Source organism: Ciconia boyciana, chromosome 1, assembly GCF_034638445.1.
Source record: "Ciconia boyciana chromosome 1, ASM3463844v1, whole genome shotgun sequence".
Classification (NCBI taxonomy): domain Eukaryota; kingdom Metazoa; phylum Chordata; class Aves; order Ciconiiformes; family Ciconiidae; genus Ciconia; species Ciconia boyciana.
In genome coordinates, this window is record NC_132934.1 from 201201314 (window position 1) to 201215854 (window position 14541).

The window sequence follows — 14541 nt, forward strand, 5'->3', positions numbered from 1 at the left end:
TACTAACATCTTGAAGAAGGCCTGAACCTTTTATATAGTGTTGCTCTGAAGGCTCTTGTCTTGATGAAGACATTTCAGACATTTCAGTTCTCATGTGGCCAGGTGAAGAAGCGAACACAGAACCCGTCTACATCTCAGTGCAGGTGACAATGCAGCTGCTAGTTATACTCACAATATCTGGATTAAAAGCCCCTACGCAGACTTCAGGCATATCTTCATTTTGCTTGTAAAACCACCTTAACAATACAGCCTCCCTTGCTGTATTTTCCAGGATGTGGTGTTTTAGTGTTATCATAAAACTAGTAATGAAAAAGACATGTAAGCAAAAATGCTGTATTCTGCTCTGCTACCATTAGCAGAAGTGTGACTACGCTACTACTGAAAAATAAGTAGGTTGCAGTGAGAGCTGGATTCTCTTCTTCCATGCAGAATTGTATAGAGGGACTACTGCCATCAGATTTTGTATACATGGGAGAATGAATATCAAAACAAGCCTTTGCAAATACAGTGAACTTTGAAGAATCTTGGGTGGAACCGTGACAGACCCTTCCACAGGGAATGGTAGCACTCTCAAGGATCTCAATAGTTGTCAATTGCATTTTAAGTTAGAAATTTTAATTGCTAAGCAGAGCTGTAAACATGAATCTAACTCACCATTTTCACGGTCTGTTGCATTTGCAAACAAGGTTTTCTGAGCCTCAATAGTTGTACAGTAACACCTGAAATGGATCTCTGCATAAATTAATTTCCCAAAAGCCTAAGTTGCCTAGAAGAACTGACTTCCTACAGAAATGAAGGATTTTCTGGACAGTTGTGTAACATGTATTTCTTACATTGTCCTAAAGGGAACTAAAAATTGACCTTTCAGCAAGAGGGAGTTTGGAGCAATTACTTGCTCTTCAGTAGTCTCTTTGAAACTTTGCTTTACAGAATTAAACCTTAGAGATTCCTTCCCCTGTTTTTCCTCAAGGCATGTATAGTTTGATCACTGACATGCTCTCTCTGTGGGCTAAACCTAGTTTTATTTCTAAGAAAATGTTGAGCTCACTGGAGCATATAACTTGCCATACTGCATTATGTTCACTTAGCCCAGTTGTGTATCTCTAACTGTTGTCAATTCCCAATGCTTCTGAGAAGATGCAAAACCAAAACAAACTCAAACATATTTTCAACAGAATTGGGGCGATGGAGACTTCATCCTAATTACTAACTTGTTTAAACTTTGTGTTTCAAGTTGTTTTTTGATTTTAATACCTCTTATATAAATAACAAGAATATCCAGAATACAGTAATTCAGGGCAAGAGAATATTGCCTTCCCTCCTAGACTCTTGCTGTGTGTTTTGACTTCAATAACATCCTGGAGCAGTGAGTTTCACAGTCTATTTTGTTCTTTGATGGAAAGACAACACTCGGTTTCAAATATACCAGTTGTCAGCTACACAGTCTGCCTCCTCTTGTACTACAAGACTAAGAAAATGAAAGCTCACAGACCACATTCTCTATTCTATTTTTATGTTTGCAAGCCTTTTGCTAGATCCTGACCCAGAATTTCTAGGGAATATTTACTAAAAAGTGACCTAAATAATACTGTACTTCCCACTTACAAACAGCTTAACAAAACAGAACTTAGAAAGGAGGAAAGTAAAGGAAGGGAAATGGGACAGCAACTACACTTTCCCTGAAGGACAGTAGTTATAATTTAGAGTTGTGCTCTGATTTCTTAGTGCAGGTGACAGCTACTTACCTCCTTAGGTAGTACTTTATTCAGTGGTACTTAGTGTCAAGTCCAGTGGATTGACCACCTGCCTCAGTTTAGGCTGCTGCATGCCGACATGTCACCATCTAATTTGGGTTAGTTGCTCCCAGTCACCTGCTGTCCTTTCCTACTGACCATCCTGCTGGCTGTTCCTTCTTGTTAGTCACTTGCTAGTGATTTTGTGCTTTTTCATATGAGACCACATATAAAGACACAAATAATCCTTGTTGACCCAGGAAGATTGTTTTTTACAGAGCTTTCAATTTCCCTTCTAGGAGCTGCTGCATCCCCAGGCTGAAAGGGAGGTTTCAGATCAGGATGACTGCTAGCCCTGAGCACATTTACGCTGAGTGAGTTTGCCCAGGCTTTTCACACATTACTGTAATTACATCACTGTTTCAAATTTATACCATGCTTTCTCTCAGTGGCTGACTTGTTAACAGAAATACAACAAAGCTTAGACTTCCAACAGACGGTTTCAAGCCTGCCCGTTCAGCTCCGTTCTGTTCAGCTCCATTCTGTTCAGCTCCGTTCTGTTCAGCTCCTTTTCTATCCACAAGATGCCAATGGAGCACTCACCCTCTCTTGGTTTTCCATTCCTCTACAGTGCTCAGGAAAGGGCTGTTTTGTTGGGTTTTTTTCCTCCTAAGCCTCAGGCTTGCATATTTGAATCTCTTCTTATTTATTTCATTTCTTAGGCAAAAAGTCCTAATTCAATTAGAGGCCTTTTTTCATGCCCCTTCAGTGTCTCCAAATGTCTCCTAATTCTGTAGTCTTTTAGGCTGCAACAATCAGAGCTGTACACAGATTTCAGCTGAGGTTGTATGATCTGTACATATATGAATCCTAAATGTTTTGTTGATCATAGCCACATACTATACTGTCTACATTGATAGCTCTTTCTCTGGAAACAATATTAACATATAATGTGCAAGATTAATTTTTTACCTTCTCTACCTTGTGCAAACTTCATTTGCCATTGTGCTCCCTGTACACCAATGCTGGAATTCCCCCAGTCTTTTGTAGATTGACAATAGAAATGAAGTTTGCAGGGCTCAGCTGAAGCAATGAGGAAAAAATTCTCAGCTGTACTTACGTGACAGGAAATTATGTAAAGAAGGAAGAAAGGGCAGATCTTCAAGCTACCAAACCTCCATTTTCATGCAAAGCCTTAGTGGTTTTGACTGGCTCCATGTAGAAGAAACTCCATATAGGATGACAAGCAATCAGCAGGGCAACCAGAGTAACTCTCCTCTTGATCTGTTAAATGGGAGCAAGGAATGTATTTTGTTTAAAAGAAACAAAAAAATGACCAAATTGGAGGTCTTAGCAGGAGTACTTCATCTCATTTGATTAAAAGATTAACATCTGAGCTATAGTGATACATGCAGCAAACAGATGTTCAAACTACTCCCAGAATTCGTCAACGCCAGGATGTAACAAAATTTGAACTTTCAGATGGAAAAAGTAGTAACCAAACCTGCTGGTTTCCAAGTAGGCTGCAAGTAACATTTAATGCTAAATGTTGAACTTAAAAATGTGTTATCTACAGTCTAGTCTGAATATTAGTTCAGGATATAGGAAAAAATTGTTCATTGTTTAACAAGATAAATAACTTGGACTGGTACTTCTGCCTTCATAGTGGATCTCAGTTTTATAACTATTTTCAGCCCAGCTTTTGTCATCAAAGTAGGTTCCTCTGCAAGTTTACCTGATAACTTTAAAACCTATTAGCCAACTTCAACCAAATGCAACAAAGGTAGGGGCCTTGGAAGAAATTACTATCCTACAAATTTCATGTAAATGGCCATCAGGAAAGAAGAAGAAGACAATTGAGGTGTCCCCAGCTGGGATGGACTGACTGAGCGATCTCATAACTTCTCAGTCAGCAGGGAATCTACACCAGGAAAAGCTCTCAAGTTTGCCTTAGCCACAAGAAAGAATTACAGCTACACCAAATCAGTCAGTTACAGGGCTCTGTTTCCAAACACACACAACCTCAATCTAGTTTCACGGGGCAAATTACCTATTTTGTAATTTCAACTTTGGCAGCATCTGAAGTATCAAATCTGTCCTTATGTGCCACCCTTTCAATCTCTGTTCACTGCTAAACTTCATGAATGACGTGTAATAGAAAATCATGAGCAGAATTCAGACCCTTAAGGGGACTAAGTCAAACTAATTTCCCATTTCAATTTAATCATATTTCATTGCTTTGGTACTCTTGTAATATTCTAGTCCACCTGGTTCTTCAGCTGCCTTTGAGGTGTCCTTAACGATAGCCAAAGACCGTGTCTTTTAATATTTTTTCTAAAGGCAAAGAAATACTCTTAAATCTTTCAGACCTTCTTCATATGCAGTGAAATGAAAAAGGAGCAGCCTTTAAAAATATACTTGGAGACATAGCACACTGAAGTTCTTAGCACCCTAGAATTATCTTGCCTTTCTCCCTTTCCTGCCCTACATTTCTCTTTGCTGAACTTCAGTGGAGGGTGATTTGTTCTGATAAGGTTCGATGGCAACATAACGCAACAACTGCTGCAAGAGCAGGTGCCCTCTTAAGGCTAAATTACCTTCCAGACTCAAAACTGCATCTTTGTAGGTGTGCTGATGATAAAGCCTTGAGATTAATCTAGTTCTGCACACGAAGTGCCTTGATACATTCCTCACTTGCTATGCTTGTGAGGTGAAAAAAACCTGAATCTGTGGGGGTATCCACTTCAGCAATAGAGCTGTAGCTGGTTTTAATGACACATACTTTTGCTAATATCAGCTCAGTCTTTTTGTTCCCAAATTCCTTCAGAAGCCCAGAATGTCTGTGGACTTACAACCTTGTACTCAGTACTAGCAGATTAACTCTGAAATAAGCCAGTGATTTCAGCAGAAGCATAGCATTTAAAATAAGAGAGGAATTGTATTCAGTCTCTACTTCTTTATATAATGTTCAGGACTTTTTTTTTTTTGCTACTTTTTTTTCAGCAGAGTTTCATGATTAAGGGCTACACAGGATTTAGCTGAAAACAACTTTGGCAAAAATTGCCATCTGTTTTCTTCTAACTAAAACATTTTCTTAATAAAAGTGGGTTGGGGAGACTGTTGTGAAATATCCCCTTTAAAGAGGTGATGGGGTGTTTCCTTTGGTTCTGCAGGCATTTTTTCATCTTTTGTGAAGCTACTGGCATGCTATCAAAAATGTCCCATATCTGGGAAACACAAAACTGAACAGTCTACTTCAATTTTCACTCTTTTTTTCCAAAATATATATAAATATTCCAGGAAATTCCCATCTTAAAAAAGGAGTCTTAGCCACTCTGTTTGGAAAGACTTGAGGGGAAAGGTGGACTTCTGTTTTGGGGTTTGGGCATGTCCATTTTGGTAGAACAGGGAGATGACACAAAGTCTTGAGAATATATTTTGGCTGAGAAGTTGTAACTCCCCTTCCACCGTCTTGCTTATTTCTGCTTGTTAATAGGGAAGTAAGTAAATGCAGTAAAATCAGAGGGGGTCAGGACCTAAACATACTTCAGTGAGTGATTCCTAGTAAAAAGCTTTACTTTTTAATATGATTTTGTTTATTCACAAAGTTGTATGGCTGTATCTCAGAACAGTGTACATGTGCCTTAGGGGGGGGAAAAAAAAAAAAGCATTTGCTTTGGCTCTAACAGTTGTATATATTTTTCAAGCTTTCAAACACTTGCATCCAATTCCTTGGTAACCATATTCCTTTTTTTCACCAGCAGAAATAGTTTCATCAAAAAAGATGTTGTCTGGATCGGTGCCTTTATCTCTGCCTAGTACCTTACCTCCTATTTTATTTCATTATAAATACTTAACATTTCACTGAAGTTAATACCTCCATGATTATCAATGGCTTTGATTTCCAATGCTACGGACATGACCCAGCTACAGCCACATTATAACTAAAATAAACACTGTCACTAAAAAAACAATGCTGTCACTGTGGAACAACTTGCACTTGTCATAATAATTATAACTATGAATGAGATAAAAGCATTAAGTGGCCAGAAGCAGGAACTGCAGCTAAGTGTCAGCTGTTAGATGACAACCTCACATATCAGTGAAGGCATGTTTGGGTGACATGACACAAGAGCAGTGACATGACCAGATATGTCCCATCTGGGATACAGGAAATCAGACAGCTTGCCCCAACCTTAATTGCAAAGCAGCTTAATTTGTTAACTTGCCTCTTGTGCAATTACCAACAGTTAGAAAAACAAATCATAAAGTGATAATGGTGGTTGAAATAATAGATGGAACATAAGGACTGCGTAATACATACTTTGTGCGCAAAAATTAAATTAGCAAATTATTACCACAGAGACGCAAATACTGATTCACTTAGAATGAATTGTTAAGATCCATATTTGACACTGTTAAATAAACACACTCCTCTACAAGTGATTTTACTACTTCCAGTCTTGAGCAGAAAAGGTATTAAAATTTGCCCCTGAGATAGGCTGACATCACTGTGGTATCTTTGCTGTAGAGACTAAATCCCTAAGAGAAAACAAAAACGTGTCACTGGAAGAGGTCATCATGTGTGAGAGACAGTCAGTGGTAAAGCCTTTGGGCTTCTCACTCACCCAGGCCCTAGCCAGTGTAACGTGTCCACTTCTGATGGGAACAGTCATCAAGAGAAGCAATGTTCTCCTTAAGTCTTTCACTGGCAGGAATTCATTGGGCCACAGGACAAAACTTGTGCAGCCAGCCTTACAGATTTTCAACAGTAAAGGTGACTGCTGGCCAGGCAAGTGTCAATGCCAATGTTAAAGGCTTAGCCTCTTCAGCTAGGTAATTAAAACAAAAGGTAGAACAGCCTGACACCAAGCCAGCTGCCAACACAGCGGTTCATTAGTAGATTATCCTGACTGCTGTTTTTCAGATGTTTTGATCAGGCTTTCAGGTGCTGGTTTATCCTTTCCATTTCCTGCATGTCCCTGAAGAGGAGGAAGAATCCCCCTTCCATATAGCTTTTTGCACGCTGGGGCTGTCCTCCCTCATCACCACCCTCATGCAGGGGAATATCCGGCTGAAGAGTCCTTGACCTGGATTCCCTGACATCTTCCCCGGAGCTGAGGCTTGTGGAGGTGCTGCCAATTGCAGGATCACGGCACTGAAGGACACCTGAGTGAGCTTCACACAGCTGTGGTATTTCAGAAAGGAAAAGGACAAATCCCTCCAGAGTCATACCATATTTTGCCATTTGAACTTGATCAAAGCTGAGGCTATATATATGCACACAATAAAGGCAACTTGGCATGGTCAGTGTTACTACTGGAACCCTCATATTTTTATTGAAATCTGGTATTTTAATAATGCATGGAAAATACTTTTTGGAATTAGATACATTTAATTGTAAATGACAGACAAATTTAACAACAGACATAAAAACTATTACTTCAGACATTTATTGTAATTTCACCAAATATTTAAAATATCTGTGAATTGGATTCATCTAATGACCACAAAATTCTTTCAATTCCATTTGTTTCTAACAAAGACTTTAAAAGGCAATCTAACATACTTGTTGGAAAAAGAAATACAATTAATGTCCACTAAGGTAACATATCCTATTATTGTTATTCAAATACTAACAAAAGAATAAAAAATTTACTTGGTTTTCGACCATACAATTAGTAATAGTAAAATTACCCTACAATAATTTTAGACTTTGTGAGGTCTGCTTCTGTAAACATATTAATAGATGAGTATGTGTGTGTTGAGTCATATGCATAAATATTCCCAGACAGAGTGGCTAGCTTCCAGGCTTGTAGACTAAGTCCATGTATAACTTTTCATGTTAGGGGCACAGTATGGGCAGAACTACACTTCTATCCCAGCTGATGGCATAAATCTTAATTGAATCAGAGGATAAAGTAAAGGTGTGTTGCATACCATTTAACATGCCAAAAAACCTCAGAAATTCCTCAAGATGGTTTTTTTTTTCCTTAGTTCTCCTTTCCAAAATGCCTTGTCCAGTAAATGGCCCTTGGATTGTACATTAGCTTTAATAACAGTAGCATGTAACACACAGCTGGGTCTTCACTGACTAATGCTTTATGCCTCTGCAGGTGCACTGAAAAAGAAGAGAAGCATTGGCCCAGGAATCTTTACTTTCAAAAGCAATTCTAGGATTGATTCCTCAGATAGGGCAATGAAAGTTTAAAATCTGTTTTTTAATGAAGAACTGTATTTTGGCATTACTGCTGGAAGACAAACTCTTATATCTTGCAGTTACGGCATTGTTATCGTTAACTTTATCTTTATAACCTACCTCTTAAAGAACTGTGTAATTTAAGTTGATATGGGTATCTGAAAGCTCTCTTTATTGCCTGTAGTTCTTTCTGTAGTTTCAGTTTCATGGTGAAAAAGAATACGATCTCTAACTACACTTTTGTTTTTACTGCCCTGTTTTATCAGACAAACTGCAATTTTACACCTTGTTAAGGAAGCAAGGTGAGAAGAAAACCACATTATACTGTTGACAAGGAAGATAAGACTATTATTTACCTTGACATTTTTGAGCAATAATATTCTTCATGTGACAGGATAAGAGATAAAGCATATCCTATGGTGATAATGCACAAATTGAAAGGAACTTTCTTCCACATGCTACCAACACTAGTAGAGATGCCCGTGCAATAATCCTATATTTGAGGCAGTTCGCAATGGACTAATTTGGAAGAAAAGCGAGCCTCTAATTCAGTCAACTAAAGTAAACACATTTTATCTGTGCACTGCACTGAATCATAGCCAATTTATTTAGGCGACTGAATGAAATGGGGTTTGGTTTTCCATGGTTTTTTTTCATTTCACTTGGATCTTACACTGACCTGAAGGAAAAGGCCATCTCAACAGGGAAAAGTACGTTGCATACTAATGGCGGCTGGTCAGTGGAACTGTGTACCTGCAGAGGCTGTAAGACACTTCAGAAGTTTAATGTACTGCAAAAAATTCTGTTTCAAGTCAGGATGTTCTTCATGATGAAGAACAGAGAGAAGGAGGAATTAGCCACTGTCACTTCTTCCTTGAAGCAAAAAACAAAGCTGGAATTGAAATTTTAGCACATGGGATGAAATTGAACGCACCTTTAACAGACTGAGATGTTCAGGTTCTGTGGTGATGACTGTGAGTGAAATGCCTGTTTGAAATACACAATAAAATGCATAAAATCATCACAGATTAAACTCATTAAATGCCTCTAGAAGAAGCAATTAAACTCAAGCTTATATAATTCTATTTAATTTCATCATAGTTTGTATGATGTAGTCATCTAGTTTATCGGAATGTTCTTTAACTTTTGTCCAAACAAATAAAAAAAAAATTTAGTCAGTGAGGCTCCCACAGATTCTCTGGGAGATTATTCCTTGTTGTTTGCCAGGCTGCTCTCGTCTTCTTCCCCTTCTCCCCACCTCCGATTCATCCTAAAATATTCTCATTATTCTTTTTGAAGCAGCTTTAATTGAAAATTCCTCTTAGTTCTTCCCCCAACCCTTCTTTCTTTATCAGACAGCCAGAGGGCGAGGTGTATTAATAGCAGCTGCATGACTCAGAGTTGGTAGCTCAAGTGGATCCCTTTGCACTGAGCATGGCCTCCCTGCCTATGTTGCCACCGAGCTCAGGGAGCACCTTCACTTTCTTGCAAACAAAAATGAACTGCAAAAGCACAGAGGGGGCTGGGACTGCCTCAACCTCCCTGTCCTTCAGAAGGATTCTCCTGATTGCTGTTTTCTTCTCCATCCCCATTGGGATTGTATATGAAAAAAAAAATATATATATAAAAAGTGTGATCCCAAGCCCCAGTGTGACTCTTTCCCCCACCTGAGTGATGAAAAAGGAGCAAGGGTCCCATCACTTCCATGAGATGGAAGAGGGGAACAGGTTAGCACTCTCCACTCAAACTGCATTCCGCGCTTTTTCTCTGAAGGCTTCCCTTTTCTCAGGAGCCATCCCAGCTGGAGCCATCCCAGCCCCTAGCTCACCACATCCCGAGCCCCGTTCCTGCCCGCTGAGTCCCCCGACTGGTGGCATCGCCAGCTCCGTGCCACCCTATCTGCCGAAACACCTGCACTGCCACCGCGCCCCAGCTGCGCCTATCGCACCCACACCCACAGGCTCCCTGAAATACAGGCCTGCCCTTTTCTCCCCAGACAAAAAGGAGGGCATGTTATTTCCTCGCAGGGCTTCGAATGGAAAACATCCACGCTGCCAACTCCCCCCTCCCTGGCTCAGGCTTTACTGACATTCGCTTTCCCCGTCTGCCCTTAGACTCGGCTGCCCAGCTGTGCGAACGGGAGAGCTCTTTCTCCTCATCTTCTCAAGTGAGCAAAGAGTTCTTCGAGGACAGCTTTACCGCCGAGCGGCTACTACAACCAAACACGCGCGGGCAGAGCTGGGCTCGGGTGATTTCCGCGGGGCACTCGCGTCTCCGAGTACCAGCTCAGCCCGAGCGTGCGGGACGCTGCGAAGCTCCGCGCAGAGGGGCGGCAGCGCGGTGCGGGCTCTGGGGGGCGAGCCTGGCCTCAGGGCCGCCCTGCCTAGACTCCGCCTCACCGTGGGTGCTCACAGTCGTTCCCCCCTCCGGGAGACCCGTCCCTCACCCTCACTGTGCTCCCATGGGAGTCCCGGTCCTCTCACCCTCCGCGTCCCCCAACGGGAGCCCCAGCCGCCGCCACGGCCCCCTCACGGCCGCAGCGCCGCCTCCTCGCCACGGCCACGGCCGCGCACGGCGCCTTCCGCGCCCGCGAGCCTCCCGCGCGCCGCCAGCCCCCGCGCCCCTCCGCCGACGCCGGCACTACGGGCAGCGGCTTCGCACTGCCTGACGCGCATGCCCGGCCGCGCCGCGCATGCCCAATGTGGGCGCAGGAGCAACATCTGATAGGGGGGAAAATCTGAACGGCGGCGGCCGCCGCCATATTGCGGAGCTGTCAGCGGCGGCCGCGCTTGGCGCCTCGTCCCCGGCGGCGCCGCGAGCAGCACGGGGCGGCCCCGCAGCGCCTCCTGCCCCGCTGCGAGCGGGGAGCTGCGCGGCGGGGGGGGACGGGGGACACTGCCCTGCCCCGCGAGGAGCGGAGAGCGCCGCGCCCGGCGCCCTACCCCGGGGTCTCGTCTCCGCCCGACGCCGCGGAGCGCCCACCCCGCTCGCGGGGGAGCGGAGCCCCAGGTGAGGTGGGGGCGCAGGGAGCGGCCGCGCCGCCGCCCAGGCTGCGCTGGCCCCGCGGGGCGCTGAGGCGAGGGGAGCGCGGGCGGCTGTCAGCGGGCGCGGGGGCGGGGTCTCCCCTGCCGCGGCGCCCCGGAGAGCAGCGCGGGGGCGGCAGGCGGCGGCCGTGGGGACCCGCTCCCCCGCCGCGCTGGCGGCAGCCGGAGGCAGGAGCCCGCCCGCAGCCCTCGGGGGGCGGGGGAGGGCACCGGCGCGCAGCGGGGCGACTTGTTGCGGCGGCGACGCGGCGCTGCAACGCGCTGCTCGCGTCCGAGGCGCAGCGCCCGCCGCTGCCGGGGAGGGGGCCTCTCGCCGAGCCCGCCGCCGCTGAGGGGGCGGCGGGCGGGCGCTTTGTTGGGGAAGCCCCGGGAGCGCGCCCTCGGCGTGCCCGTGCCGCGCAGCCCCCTCTGCATTATTCATGTCCCCCAGCGTCGCGGCTCTTGAGGTTACCGTAGACATGTGGCAGTCGGGTCGGCCAGCTGACTGTGGCGGTGTGGAAGAATAATAAGGAATTACTTCATAAACAAGTTCTGCGAAGCATCTGTTGCTGTCTATTGTTTTCAACAAATGCACATTTTTAGAGTCCTTAAATACTGGCCGACGTAATGGGCACAGCGGCCCTGAATGAGCCTTTGTGCATTGTTTTTTTGAATGGATTAATGTTTTGTACAAGTCGTAGGCATTTGTAATTGACCTTGCCGCTTAAAGTCTAGCGCAGATAAGGGGGTTTAGTTTCAACTTTGTAGAATTCATTTATCTTTTGTCAGTTTTCTTAATTCGAATGTGAAAAAAATAACTCTTTGGACTCCATGCCAACACAACTAATCACATCAGTTGTAAGGTGCTATTAAGCTGTCTTTTCCCGTCTATGTAACACCCTAGACAAGTATTTCATGTTCCTCTTTCTGGTACAGGCTTTTAAAAAGATTCTATTTTTTTAACTGAGTTATGGGAGTTGCAGTTCTGAGTTTTAATTAATTCTGTCTTTGTGACTGGTTTGTGTCAGGCCTCAGACGTGTCCCTGCATCTTACTCTGTTTTGTTTTCATCAGAGATGCTTGTCATCATGTTTATGTCACAGAAATGTTTTGAGGATGCATGTGCCTGCACAGCACTTCACGCATTCAGAAGACGGTAGAAATACCATTGTTGCTGTCAGCTCTTATACAGTGCCTTGGCACAATGCTGCTGGGCAATGTGTGTTGCGAGGGAAGATGTGGAGTTGGTATACAGTAACATTATGGCTACTGTGATGAGGTAGTTTTGTGATCATTAAAGATAAGAGACAAGTAGTAACTGTTTATTGAATTATAAGACTTGCCTCTGTTGATCCATTGATTTAGCATAAGAGGGGCTGTGAGAAAAATAAACTGCAAGTCAGTGCAATGTTCCCAGATAAGCAGCCTCCCAGCAAATGGCAATTGCAAGGCAGTGGCATATTTCCAAGCTTTGTGCCGAAGTGACACAGCTCTTCCATCAGGTTGGGAGACTAGAGAGCAAAAGTACAACAAACAGCTTTAGAAAACACACAGAAAATGACATGGTGTGACATGTCAGGAGCTGTCCAGAGAGTTCTTGCATGCTGACTGAAAGAAACGGTGTAAAAGTGTTTGTAGAGATGACAAAAAGAGTTCTGGTCTGACTATTTCTGCCATTGTGGTAGAGAGCATCGCAGGGCTTGATGATAGAGCTGCAGGAAAAAAGTTGGTTCACAGAAAATTAGGTAAAGCCATAAAGAGAGTGAGAATATGGATCCATCTACAAGATGCAAAATTAGGGGGTAAGAAGGGTAGAGATATTAGATATTAGAAGGCAGTTCCTGGTAAAGAAGGTTACTTTAGCCACTGTTAGGATAGGTATACGGCCTTTCTTCTTCAACAGTCTTGCTCAGCTTTTTGAGAAGGGGTACTTCTGTTGGCAGAGGTGAAGAGGGAAGTTGTTTAAGGTATTACTTCTTTCTGTTGGATGTGTTAAATACATCAAAGCTGTCCTATCGCTTTGTGTTGCGTTAGGAGTCTGTGGGAGGAGAGGAAAGGGAGGATTTTCAAGTCTGTAAATGTAAACAAAGCTTTATACAAACTTCTGAAGAAAGTCCTGATTGTTGAAAGATACTGATGCATTAAAGCAGCACGCGGTGTATCTTGCATGCTCAGCGAGTTTACTCCAGAGCTGAAGGGGCCTAGGTAAACTCTTTCCTTTCAGCATTGAAGGGCTGTATCTGTGGGCTAACTTTACCAGTAGGCTGATTCTTAGCTGTGCTTTGAATTTAAATCCTTTTTTCCTTTCTGCTTTAGCCATTTATTAATTGCTCTGTGAAATGAAACCTTCAACCTTGTAGTGCAAGGAAAAACAAATATTACATTGGCCCAAAAAGAGAGTTAATAGTCTTTACACTAGAACATTTCGATTTAAGAACTCTAGCTAGTGTATATGGAGACTGCAACCGGCCAGTTCATGTTCATAAGTTTCCTTTGTTTTATGGAACTAGTTCTAAGAGACTTAACAGCATTATTCAGAAAATATAATACCTGGTTTTGAACTGGGATATACCCAGAATTTCGGTTATGTCGTAATTCTTTGCTAACTGTATCTTTAGATAAAGGTTTATTTCACCTTGAAACAACAGAGTACCTGCATCAGTCACACTTCTTAATTTCCATTTTTGCTTGTATATCAGATGAGTTATTTCAAATAGTGCAGTTGTGGGTATTTTGAAGCTAAAATTTGAAGTAAGGTTACTAAACTCAATAAATATAAACTGTATGTAAATTGTATAGCACATCTATAGCATACCAGTTTATTAACTGGTAAAACTGCAAGTATTGCACAAATATTCTTTGGCTGGTCTGTGTTGCTTTTTGTTTAACTACTGTGTTGGCAACTGCCAAGTTTTCGTTTGTACTTCTGAAGTTCTCAGGAACTCCATTTTGGAAGAAACACTTCACTCTTCAAAATATGTTTAACTATAAATACATTTAATGCATAACAATTGTACTGGTTATATTGCAGTTATTTTTCAGAGAGACAGCAAGCCTACCTCAAGTATTTTGGGGAAGGAAGGACTAGGGCAAAAGGTGGTTTTAAGAAGGTAAAGATGCAGTACTAAAAAAAAAGTTGGTATGTAATACTCTGCATGTGATATCTAGCACCGGTCAAATCTCAATTATTACGTGTTAGTTATAGAATTCAGCTCTTTATTTTTCTTTTTTTTCCTTTTTTTTGTGAGACAGATGGCTTGTTTCGGTTCCCCCCTTGGTTTGCTTGCATTGCAGACAATTGTGTAGACAACCTCTCGGTCTGTCTGAAAAAGATGTATGCAGAAGTAAAGTCTGTGGCGAATTAACTTCTTTATTGGACTGCAGCAAGTGTGTCATTAGGGAGCTGTTAGTGTAAAAGATGATTGCCCTGCAGGCATTCACAGGCTGCTTTGGAGTAGAGGCGTTTTTGTAGAAAGCTGAGACCAGTTAGTCAGGTACAGTGGCCTGTAAGTTGCCTATTGCTGCCTCCCCAAAGATCTAAAACTTTTAAGTATCACAAAAAATGGAATGGTGTAAGACTTTGAAAT

The 14541-nt window shown here is 43.0% G+C and overlaps 1 protein-coding gene and 1 long non-coding RNA gene across 3 annotated transcripts in view; both read left to right on the forward strand.

Moving 5' to 3' along the window:
- LOC140646511 (uncharacterized) overlaps positions 1 to 9056 on the forward strand; it is a 20788-nt gene extending 11732 nt beyond the window's left edge. The window contains exons 4-5 of the long non-coding RNA XR_012040469.1: positions 2033 to 2107; positions 8199 to 9056. This is a non-coding gene — a long non-coding RNA (uncharacterized lncRNA). The remainder of the gene's footprint in view (positions 1 to 2032; positions 2108 to 8198) is intronic.
- Positions 9057 to 10652: 1596 nt separating this feature from the next.
- RDX (radixin) overlaps positions 10653 to 14541 on the forward strand; it is a 41138-nt gene continuing 37249 nt past the window's right edge. For both annotated transcript variants that reach the window (XM_072850567.1, XM_072850566.1), the window contains exon 1: positions 10653 to 10941. The gene's annotated coding sequence lies outside the window, so the exon portion shown is untranslated. The remainder of the gene's footprint in view (positions 10942 to 14541) is intronic.